Below are 12,782 nucleotides of genomic sequence, written 5' to 3' on the forward strand. Positions count from 1 at the left end.
TGTGAATTTTTTTCTCTCTGCTATAACTTGACAGAACTACTGTGACAATTTTGTACAAGAGAGATCTGGCAGTATGCAAAGTACCTTTTGGAGAAGAGGGAAGGAGGGAAAGGAATGGAGGTAGGAAGAAACCTGTCACTAATCAGGCTTAGGAATTTGTATCACTTAAACTAAGAAATGCAAGCAATAGTAGTCCTCAGGAGATTACTTCCCCTGCTCTAGGAGAAGAGGTGCTGATTATGAAGTGCAGTTTTGGCTTAGTTTCTGGCTCATCTAAACAAAGCCAAATGGTTTTTCTACTCTGCACTTTCCCTCTTTCCTATGGGTGGTTGTTGCTGTGGGCTCTAAATATAAGTGTGCAACTTGGAGAATGAGTGGTTTTCCTGGTGCTTGGCACAGTGGAATTTGGTGCTGCTAGGAGCTAGAGGGCTCCATACTATGCCTAAAAATTTCCAGCCAATCAGCCCTACCCAATTAGTGTTCTTAAGCACACAGACACAGGTAAAAATATTGTTTAGGAGTATACTACCAAAGATGCAAGGGTAAAAAGGTGTACTAACAAATTAAGTTTTATGGCTATCCCATTGCAATGAAGTGTTGTTCAATTAAAAATAAATAAATTTAGAAATTTCCAGTGGACTCAGAATATTATTCTGACTTCATGATTTCTACCCAGTATAGCTTCTATATATGTTTCCCTTTGACACAAAACTGATCTGAAATGCATTGAATTCCTAGAAAATGGAGATTTTATTGTGTCAGTTACCCACTGCGTATATTGTGCTGAAAAAAATCCAACACCTGGTGTGGAATGATTAAATCAACCTGGTTTTCTTAGAACATTGTCCAGTCAGGCTCCTATTCAGCACACGATGCTGTTGTTGACATTGCTAAAGTTGATAATAACATATTTTTCTTTCTGCATCAGAGGAAGGTTTTCAAAAATTTACTTGTACTATTTGTGGACCTTAATAAGGCCTTAATTGTTCTGAATAACAGAATTTTTGCCAAGCAATTTCTTTGAAAAGGCATGTAGCAGTCCAGCTGTTTGTACAGGAATAGTAGGGAGTAGCAGGTTTGTAACTGGTTCAGGTTGGATACTATTGTTCTCAGGGCTGAGCGTCTTAAGGACATATTGTCTCGAAATTTGGATTGACTGTTTAACTCAATACATATTAAATCTTTGGCTGGAAAATTGCTTGCTTAGGAATTTCTCTTCTTTATTATGTGCACAATTCCAATGATTCCTGATTTATGAAAGGCAATCCTAGAAAAAGAAATTAATTAGCTTGGCATTTGCAAAAATGGATCTTGGTGTCCAGGTGCAATTCCATTGAGGGACAAGCCTAATGAGGAAAGTTCTGAAGTAAGACAATGGAGTCAAACGAATATTCACTGAAATAAAGAATTAAGAGTTTTCTTGTTTGTAAAGAACTGTTTAATTGCAACTGTAGATTGGTTATTTGGTCACTATCCCACTTTAGCCTGTTCGTTTCATGATCCAAACTTTCTTGTGAAATTATCAAAATAACAAATTTTTAGATAGATTTGCAACTGCTGAATGTCTCAAATATTTGGTCTCTTCTAATATTTAAGAGGAGACTTGCAAATGCATCTCAGTCCTATTTTTGCAGATTAGTTGAGTCCAAATGTTCTTGAAAATCATCAAGGCTGCATAACTCATCTCTGAAAATAAGTAGTACAATTATAGATCTCTGGGATGGTTTTGGAAATATTGCATCAGAATAATTACTTTGTGGGCAGAAGGATGAGTATCCCAAAAGGAGAGTGTATTAAATAAAATCTGCAGCTTTTGCTTGTATTTTACATATTAGTTTTCTCTAGCAGTTTAAGTAACTTGAATTTATTTTTCATAAATGTATAAGATTCCGTTTAATCGTTAAACTTGAAGCTTCAGGTTTCTGAAGTCAAACGTCAGGTTCTAGGTAACAACCGAGTTGTGGCAGAGATGGAATCAATCAGAATGAAGTGAAATTAATAACAACTCAGCTATTCTCAGAAGGTGAAGACTGTGCTCCAAGCACTTTTTTTTTCCAGGGGGGTATTTCTTCAAGATTGATTTCCTTCCTTTGAGGGGAAGTGACAGTTATTTCCCCAAGAAATGTGTATGTTGTGGAATGGTCAAATTCCACAGAGACTCCTTTCATAGGAAATGCCTTAAATATGATGTACTTTCACAACCGTGGGACACTCTGTGAAGACCAAGGATTGCTATGAAGAGCCAACAGGCTGGCTGATCTAGTAAAAGGAGATCTTTAAACTGGGAATGACAGACTAGTGAGATGTCAACCCATGTATAAGTGAGGATAAGAGAGACCTTATAATCAACAAAACAAGGGAAACGTAGGCCCATTTTAAGTGTATGAGCACAAATAAGGGATTTAGTGAGATTACAAAATGATGGAAGAAACATTCATCCATTTGTTGGGGAATCAGCTGAAGTGGGCACCACAGTCAAGTGCCTGTACACTAAGGATTGGTGCAGGGGAAAGTGTGTCCTTCTGCATTTGTATGGCTACAGTCTCAGTGGTATTAGAAACAGGACCTTTAGGAAGAACAAACCAGGACAGTGACATGGGGGAGCTGACATTGATGTGAGAAGGTAGGAGGAGCACACAGAGATGTCTTGTTATAGATGAGCCAGCTAAGTGCTTATGGGCTGGAATTAGCAGATGAACCAATGTGGATTATATAGTGGGTGTTTGATCAAGAAAAAGATGCAGATAAGGCCTTCAAATATCCTAAAGAAGCCTCATGTTCACAGGCTGTGGGACTTAGAAACACCTCTAGCTGTGCTGGATAGGCAACAGAGCAGGGCACAAAGCAATACAGGAGGATTCTTTCCAGTGTGCAGCAGTGACAACTTCCTGACACAGGTGATTGAGAATCTGCTGTGCAGGACTCCTTACAAGCAAGGAAAAAGTGGTGAGGAGTGACCAGTGACAGTGACCTTAAAATGGTGGCATGCAGGATCCTGAGAGGAAAGACTGAAGCAAATAGCAGGATCGCTGTCTTGAAATTCAGGACAGCTGACTTCAGTTTGTTTAGGAACTTGAAAGAATACTGCTTGAAAGAATACCATGAATTACAGACCTGGAGAGAAGAGGGATCTAGAAAGTCTGGATGATTTTTCAGGAATGACCAGCTCCAATCTCAAGAATGATCCATTCTGATTTTTAGGAAACAGGCAAGAGTGTCAGGAGGTCTGCATAGATGGACAAGATTCTCCTGACAGAACTCAAATATTAAATGTAAGAATATGTGTAGTCATCTGACCTAGGAGGAATACAAAAGTAACCGTCTGAGTGCAGAAATGAGATTACAAGAGCCAAAGTGTGCATGGAGTTTAATCTGGCAAATTATGTGAGAGGGACTGAGGAGGACTTCTACAAAAGGAAAAGTAGGAAAAATGTGTGTCTAGTATTGAATGTGATGCCCTGATGGCAAAGACTATTGAGAAGGCCAAGGTTATTGATGCCTTTTCTGCCTTGGTCTTTACTGGGAAGATCTGCCATCAGGAGTCCCAGTCCCCTGAGAATACTGGGAAAGTCTTGAGCAAGGAAGACTTAACTTTGGTGGAGGAGGTTCAGGTTAAGGGACACTTAAACTGAACATAGACTAGTAGATGGGACCTGATGGGAATGCACCCATGAGTACTGAGGGAGTTGGCTTGTATCATGGGGGTACATTTGGTGTCCTTTTAAAGGTCAAATTGAGATGAAGTTTCTGTGAGTTCCCATCTTCAAGAAGGGCAAACAGGAGCATCAGGGAAACTACAGGCCAGTCACCTTCACCTTGACCCCCAGGAAAGAAAGCAAATTCTGCTGAAAGCTGTTTTTAAACATAGCAAACAAGAGAAGATACAAGATGGATGGGCTGTCTGTTAGATTGACTGTCCAGGGAGGGAATCTGCAGCATCTTCATCCTTGGAGTTACTCAAAACCCAGACAGGCCTGAGCAGCCTGCTGTCTTTGACCCTTCTAAGCTGGAGAGGTTTGACTAGAACATCTCCAGAGGTTCCTTCCTACCATTACAATTCCATGATTCTGTGTTTTAAATAGTGAAATAGTTGAAGGACCTGTTCTACTCATGACCATTTTGTGCACACAGAATGATCTTCAGCCAGCACACAGGATTTTTTTATAGTTTAACTTGTCCACTTCAAAATTGAATATGCTGAATTCTATTTCTATTGAATAATTTGTGCTATCCTGGGTAGAAAGCTGATAAATTTGTTTTCTTTATAGATCTAGAACAGTTTGCCAATTATTATTCCAAATGTAGTTTGACTTCTTTAACTATTTTCAACAGCTCTTGTACTTAATATCTGAGCTCAAGAGTTGCCATCTTCTGTAAAGACTATGTGAACAGTCTTGGTTTTGGTTTCTTGAAATAATTCTGAAAAGTTCCTACTTTGCCTTTGAGCATCTTAATGCACTTCCTCTTATAAATGTAAAAAATAATATTTTGAGGTTTTTCAGTGTGAATAAAGATAGCAGTAAATACTGACACAGAGTACTTGTCATCCTCAAAGTGCTCTAAATTTGTTGTCTAATTACTATTCATAATACTATTGGGAGGTTCATGTATTTAATTATCCTCATTTTATAAGCTCTGGGAATATGAAACAGTGCCAATGGGACCCAACAAGTCTTTGCTTTTTTGCATTTCTGCCCCAATACCAAAAAATTGATTTCCTGCGTGACCCATCAGAAAGTACAAGGGGAAAGAAAAATTACCTTGACTCAGTCAAGGTCTGCTTTATCATCTAGGCTGCTCACAACCAGAAAGCTGTTTTCAGTCATGGACTTCCTTGCTTTCATTCCATGACACCAATGAAATTTTACTTGGAGAGGAAACAAATAGAACTTAAATTCATTGTCCTTTTTCTCTTGAAAGTTGTTGCAAGATTTAATTTTTATTGGTCTGTTTTATATAAGCTTTGCTCATGAACATGTTGCAGTGAGTGGCATATGCATAGACTAAATAACATTTTAAATGATATTTTGTAAAAAAATTAGGACCTGACACTTCAGTAGGTTTTCCATTGTGTGTCCCTTCCCAATCGATCATTTTTTTACTGAGAAAGGAAAAAGCAGGGTAAGTATTCACTTTTTAAAGATTTTTTTTTTAAAGATTGGTTAACTGTGCTAAAATGATGGGAGGAGTAAACCACTACTCTTCGGGGAAATTATGCCATGAATTGAGGGCAAAGGTTGTTGAACTACTTGGCTCCCACATAACAGTTGTGTACTTATTTCATAAGCATCTTTATTTAAAAAGCTGAGGGGCTCCATATAGTGATCCTTGATGATTCACTTAGCCTAATAACAGAAGAAAGGAAGTATTTTACAAGTGTTAATACAAATACAGGTTGAGTAAAATTGACTTGGTTTATCCTGTGTGGTGAAGCAAGTCTCTGCCTTGTTATCTTTTCTATTTCAAGAAAATACAGGTATTTACTAGATAATCTCCTGACTTGACAATGGAGGAGGTAAGTGCCTATTTTGTGATCAGATATTCTCTGCTGTGAGGAGAAAGCAAATGAATTGTTATTTACTAGGAATTGTTGCTTAATTCTATATAAAAATTTACACTTGCTGGCTTTGAACAAGTGGCACGTGACCAGCCATTCTCCCAGACTTCTTGGTGTTGTATTGCTTCAGTGCCTTTCAAGGCTGAGAGCTACACTTCCACAGTCACCACATGCTAGAATTCACCTTTGAAAGTACTCACTGATACTGTGGCAAAAATCATGTACTTTCTGGGGAAAAATTAGCCTATGCTGGAAAGTCTATATTATGTGAGTGGTAACCCCAGAACTCTTCATGTCTCTTGCTTACTGAAAAGTGCTGTTATTCTTGAGTGGTTTCTTGAATAAAGCTGACCTATCAAAAGCTGTTTTAGATCTTAATGTCTGTGGATTAGCTACTGATGGACTTTCATCTGTTAGTGATAAATCTGTTATATTTATAGCAATGCTCTCAAGTTCAAGGCTGGAGTACCAACCTAAAGCAGAACTGTCTTTTGTCTTTAGTCATATGAAGACTAAAAGGTGTGAATAATGCCCATGTGCTTCAACTCAGTTCTGCAGCCTCCAAGATGGTTTTAGGCAATCACTAATATTAAAAAAACAGTCTATAGCTAAGATTTAAATTTCATTTTTGCTTTAGCCTTTTAGCTTTTCTTTCCGGTGTAATTTAATGGATTTGATTCTCAACACTTGTGGGAATTGTAACTTCCATTGGAAAATGGTACCTTTAGAGCTATATTAATGAAAGTCTTGCTGGGAAATGTGGGGGTTTTTTGAGCCAAATGAGGAAGAGGCAGAGAAGACAATAAACCCAGTCATTTAACACGCTCTCCTAGCCTTAACTAGGGCACCATTCGGAACAGTTATCATTCACGACTGAGACAAGTGCTCTTGGCTGTTCAGCTGTGGGTCTGCTTTACACTTCATGTGAAGAACTAAATATCCCCAAAGCTGTTTCCTATCAGTCTCTTACCTGTAGTTAGGAGGCTTCCTTGAACACTGAAGCCTCTGCTCAGTCAGGTAATGCAGGGATTATATCATGGCTGGCCCACATTCTAAGTGAATTTGGCAACAGTGAGCAAGTCAAGTCTTCTCTTCTGAAAGGATGAGTGGGCTGTTTTTGTTTTTCTCTTCATTATTTCTCCTCTTCATTATTTGATTGTTCTGATACATATCTGTTTTTCTGACACGTGATATTATATGAATACTAAGCAATGGAATTTTATTAATCTGCAGGATGGAAAACCTCTTTTGTTTTCAGCTTCTGTTTGTTACATCATTTTCAGTCAAGCAGATGGGACTTGTTAAGTGTGTAGGAATTACGATGTTGAAGCATTGCATGCTCAGTTTATAACTGAGCAAATTCATTGTGCTGATGACAGCCATAACTATGTGTTATTACAGATATTGGTGTACAGAAAGGAGTCACAGCTGGGTGTACTGACATAGACTAAACTTTATCCTTTCTCTCTTTTTCAGATGTCATCATTGGGGGAAAAAAGTTAAAAGAGTAAAGGTCGGTAGAACGATAACAATAGAATATTTATAGTGGGGTAAAGTGAATAATTTTTTATGCTATTTTTGAGCGATTGAATTGATATTGTAGTTTACATAGAGTAAGTTATTGGGAATTAAAGAGCTAAATTATACAGGGGCAAAATGATAAATTTTCCCAAAATAATAAAAAAAATCTGTCAAGACCTCCTCCACCAAAAACTGGATGCTGTACTTTTCAAGGGGGCTCGTAAATATCAGAAGTAATACTGATTTTAAACCATCTGGTCCTTCACAGTAAGTTATGAGATCTTCTAGCTTTAAATACAATATTAGTTCATGCAAATGACAATATAACAGACTTCAACATCACAAAATATCCCTACTTCAGCCTCCTCCCTCTCTATCCTCCCCCTCCTTCATTGACTTACCTGCAGTAAAACACCAAACCACTACATCTTGCCATCCCCTTTGGGCTAAAATGTCTGTTTATACTTCTGAGCAGACAAAGGCAGTAAAACTAATAAGCTAGGTCTGGCACTCTGTATTCCATCATCAGTTTGAACTCATGATCGACCTGAGAGCTGGTATGTTGCTGAGGTTGTTGTAAGAAAATTCTGAGTATGTCCTTGTTGGACAAGGAGGGAATTAAGCTGGTATGTAAAGCCTACACAGCCATAGATGTAAGTAAAGAGCTAAAGGCAGCAATGGTCCACAAATGTTTATGCAGGTAAAATATCCAGTATCTTCAATTCTAGTTGCATATTATCCTTTAGGACCTGACTTTGAAAGTGATGATTTTGTAAAATACTGGGTGTAAATGTGTGTCTCATTCTTCTGCCTTGCACTGGAGACAATGAAGTCAACACCGAGGACCTTTGGAAAGGAAAATAATGTGGAGGTAGCAGAAGGAACTTACTGGGTTATCAAGATTGCTACTTTCTGATAGTGCCAATCTCATTAAAAAATTAAATTGTTGAATGTAGAAATTAGGCATAATCTTCCAAATAAGGTACCATCATATGATAGCTTTTAAATTTTCTTCCTGACAACACCTCTTGTAATTTGCCTTCTGTCTCTCTCACAGCCATGTCACTCACCTTGAGAGCAAGAAATGATTGAATCTTCCCCAACCCCAGCAGAGCACTCCTTAGAGTACTGTGTGGGAAAAATGCCATCTAAACTGAAGGAGATGGTTGTTAATACAAATGTTTTGGGAATGACTGAAGGAGATAACAAGAAACTGTGTTGAAAGAAGCTATAAGGCTGGAGGCAGGTTATTAGTGGAGTTCCTCAGGGACTGGCTTGGACATTGATCTTATTTATTATTTTCACTAATTACCAAAAAGTAGGATATAAACAAGAATGCGTTGATGAAATTTGCTAATGGCTTGAAGTTGAAACTACATAAGAGACCAGGATTGACCTTGAATAGTGATGAATTGGAGATTGAAAGGAATTAGTATTAAAATCACAAGAAGTTGAATGTTTGGAGGAAAAACAAGTATTTCTGGGATTGGTCATTCAGTGAAGCCACTAAAAGTTTGAGGAAGGCTTAGCAGTATTATTTAGTCAGAGGGTGACCATGTGTTTTGTTTGAAGAGTAGAGAGGTCTGATCGTCCCACCACTGGAGGATGACAAGGACCAACGAGCACAAACACTGACAAATTTCTGATGATGTGTGAGCTCATGTGTAAGAGTGGAAAACATGTCTGACCCATGTGAAAGACTGCATAGATCTGTCTTCAACTGTACCACTTCAAAATGTACTGTCCACTTCAAAATGGACAGTACAACACTGTTAATGTCTTGGAAGGGAGGATGCAAGAGTCTGTGCAGAGCTGCTGTTTTATTCGGGGCATATGTGCTGTTTTGAGGTAGTTATTTAGGAAAAAGAAGAAAAAAAAAGAAGAAAACCAAAATTCAAGCCCAAGCAAACTAATTGGGAAATGCAGTTGTTGTGAATCAAAACAGTCCTGAGGAATGTCATAAGTGCATGACATATTGTTGGTTTTTCGCAACTACAGTAATTTCACGAATACAAGCCGCACCAATTTGACTAAGATTTTGCTCCTAAACCGGAAATGCGGCTAATAATCAGGAGCGGCTAATATGTGAATAATTTTCTGACATTTACAACCTCAGAAGTGCCAGCCAGATGCCGAGCCAAGCTGCTGCAAAGTCGGCATTTTGCGATTGTTACAAACTGCTACTCTATTGCACTGCGGGTGGAGCCTGGCTGCCTGCAGGCAGCACGGGGGGCGGGGAGAGAGGTGGGAGAGCTCCCTCCTTACCTCCTCTGCCGCAGCCCGGGGAAGAGACGGGGGGACCCCGCGCCGCCCCTGCCGCGGCTCTGGGAGGCGGCGCGGGACCCGGGCCGCCCCTGCCGCGGCTCTGGGTGGCGGTGGGGGCCCGGCCGCCCCTGCTGCGGCTCGGGGAGGTGGTGGGGGGCTCCGTCCCTGCCTGCCACCACAGGGCAGCGCCGGGCCGTGGTGACCGAGCCCAGTGGCAGTGGCGGCTGGCCCCCAGTGGCCCCGCCGAGCGGCAGCGCCGGGCTGGGCTACCTGGCCCCGTCAGCAACCCCTAGCGGGCTGAGCCTGCACAGCCTTAGTTGATCCAGTAAACCCCGCCCTGCCGCGGTTCTGTTACTATTTGGCAACTTTGTTTTACGCGGGTCCTCGCTGCGAACGACAGAGTGGCTTATATTCAGGTGTGGCTTATTTATGGACAAAAAACGAAATATTTGCCAACACCCAGGGATGCGGCTTATACTCACTGCGGCTTGTATTCGTGAATTTACTGTATTAGGATAAATGCTATAAGTATAATGCTAAAATACCTTTTCTGTATGATTACAGGTTTTTTCTTTTCTTCTAATAGCAAAAGTTAGACATAAGTTTTTTGAGATAGTATGCTTAAACTACCTGCCTAGTTGAGATAACAGCCCAAGACAATTATCAACACTCACCGGCTGCAAAAGGCCAGACCACCCCCCAAATTAGAAGATGTTAAGAAGAGGATTAAAACCACAAGCCAAGAAACATGCATGCTCTAACAAGGCAGACCCAAGGAGTGGCCATGCTAAACAGTTCCCAGAAATTTTTTTACTATACATGAGGGACTGAAACAGCACCCTGTGGGCCTGGCCTGCTCCCCAAATACCCTGCAGGGCCAGCCTGGATGCTGTTTCATGTAGAACAGGAAGATATTAGGGCTCTTTCTCCAGGGTTGGTATTCTGCTTTATTCTTAGGCTTCCATGTGGTCAGAGCGGGAGATGGGGATAAAGAGAGAGAGTCCACACGTGGGCTCAGGGTTTTCTATGGGTCAGGAAAGGGGAGGGGTCAGCCTTGCTTCAGGCCAATCCCATCGCAGGGGTCAGTCCATTGGTCTTGCAGGGGTTACAGGGTTAAAGGGATGTACCATTCTTAAGTAGTAGGGTATTGGGTTACAACATCTCACCCTTTTTTGCTTAAAAGAAGAGAGAAGGTTATTCTGGATACAACTTAAGATCTTTCCCACCACTTGGGGTAGTAGGGGCTTTAGATTGTTCAGGGTTTTCATCTCTATGTGATTTACCATGGCAACAGAAAGGCATGAGACCACTATGGCCTTGAGAACCAAGTGACGAAGGATTCCAAATGCCAGTATTACAAGGAAAGAATAACAAAGAGTAACAAAATAGTTTTGACTATTGAAGTCCACCACCCCGTGAATCCCCAGTCCTTGAACAGTTTGTTGAACCAGTCTTCAGATTCTTGCTTCACTTGTCCGATCAAGGTTTTCATGTCTCGGAGGGCAGTATGGACGTTAGGAGCTTTTGAGGTCAGGTTCATGCAGCAAAGTCCTTCAAATTCCTGGCACTCATGTCCATGTAGCAGCAGGAGAAAATCTATGGCAGCACGATTTTGGAGTGTGGCCTGCCTGGTAATTTGTTCGTCTTCTAGGAGGGAGTTGATGGCAGTGGATGTCAATTTGCCTGTTTGACTACCCAACGCTCTAGGTGGCCCAATTCACCCAGAGCCTTGGCTGCTGCTGCCCATGGAAGAAATAGGGATACAGCAACTCTTTTGGATTTGGCCCAATGGAAAATTTCAGAGTCACAATCTTTGTCCACATTGTCCGCACTTCTCTTTTGGATTTTATTTACTGATTTGTTTTTATGAGTCCCAATCTTTAATTAAGGTTTCATTGGGTGCCAACAGGGACAACCGCCCAAAGGTACATGGTCCTCCTAAAGCTTGGAGGGAATTCCTGCCCATGCCCGATCTCACAAATCAAGAACAACCCCTTAGGGAGGCGTTTGGGACTTGTGAGAGATGGGGAGTTTGCTGCAAGGTGACTTAAGAACCCCGCACCACTTTTTTGGCCGTGAATTCCTCTCTATATTGTATTACATTGTGGAGATTCTTAGGTGTCAGAAGGTTTTGGATAAATTACAAGCTGAATGCAGTATTGTGCCGGATAGGAAACCTAACAGCTCTAATTCCTGAGGTTCCTGAGCTGCTTTTGGCAAATTGGGCAGCAGTTTCCTCCATAGGGTTTCTCTTCTGTTTGCTGCCTATTAGTTTTGTATACTGAAATTGTGTGTATCCCGGGAATTTCAGTGTGCATCTCCATTGCAAAGCTGGCTGAATATTCTCCAGCTTTCAAAGGGAACTCCTACCAGGCAGGTGGACATAGGATTTTCTGCTGCTGCCGAGGGACACGCATATGTTTTCCTGTTGGAGTGTCTTTGCCAGGGTCACCCAGATGTTTTGACGCGGCTGAGGGACGATCCATGCAGCTGCCTGACTGTTCAGTGTTAACAGGATGACAACTTGGATGGGGTTCATCACGAGTTGAGTGGAAGGGAGGTATTCTCTAAAAAGAAAACAAACATTTTAAAAACATGTTAAAAGTCTCTAAGTCTGCCGGAGGTCGTCTTCTGTGTCAGTTCTCTCTCCTCTCCAGCGGCGTCTTCTTTTCGAAGCAACTGCGACTTGCCTTCTCTTCCTCTTCAGCTGGAGCTGGCTGTTTAGGGACATAAGGCTTCACCCATTTCTGGGGAATCCACTGAGGGCCTGAGGGAGTGGATACGCACGCATAACCACGTCCCCCAGGTAACAAGCTCATAGGGACCTTTGGTTTCCCAGGTTTCTGGATCCCTAATCAAAACTGGTGGATGCTCAGACAGCTTGAACTGTTTGCCACTGTTAAAATGACGAACCACAGGAGGATTCATGTTTTCAAATGAACAGTTCAAGAAATTGATAGTGAACAGGGGCTTTGCACAAGCTTCTGCTGTGGAGACATCCACACAGTTGAATTACTCTGTCTAGCCAGAACATGCTTGAGCGTTTGATGTGCACGCTCAAGCACAGCTTGGCCTGTGGGGGAGTGGGGGATGCCTGTCTTATGTTCCACTCCCCACTGCTGGACAAATTCCAGGAACTCTTGGACACATACGCTGGGCCATTATCTGTTTTGATTTCCTTAGGGATCCCCAATACTGAAAAAGCTTGCACTAGGTGTTGTTTGGCATGCACAGCTCTTTCTCCTGCATGGGCAGAGGCATAAACTGCACCTGAATATGTGTCAATGCTTACATGAACATATTTGAGGCAACCAAAAGTGGGAATGTGTGTGATGTCTGTCTGCCATACCTCACAGCTGCCAAGGCCTCGGGGGTTAACCCCTGCACCTAGCGATGGCATGGCCTAGAGCTGGCAGCTGGGACAGGTGGCCACAATGGC

Source organism: Catharus ustulatus, chromosome 1 (genome assembly GCF_009819885.2).
Source record: "Catharus ustulatus isolate bCatUst1 chromosome 1, bCatUst1.pri.v2, whole genome shotgun sequence".
NCBI classification, from domain to species: Eukaryota; Metazoa; Chordata; class Aves; order Passeriformes; family Turdidae; genus Catharus; species Catharus ustulatus.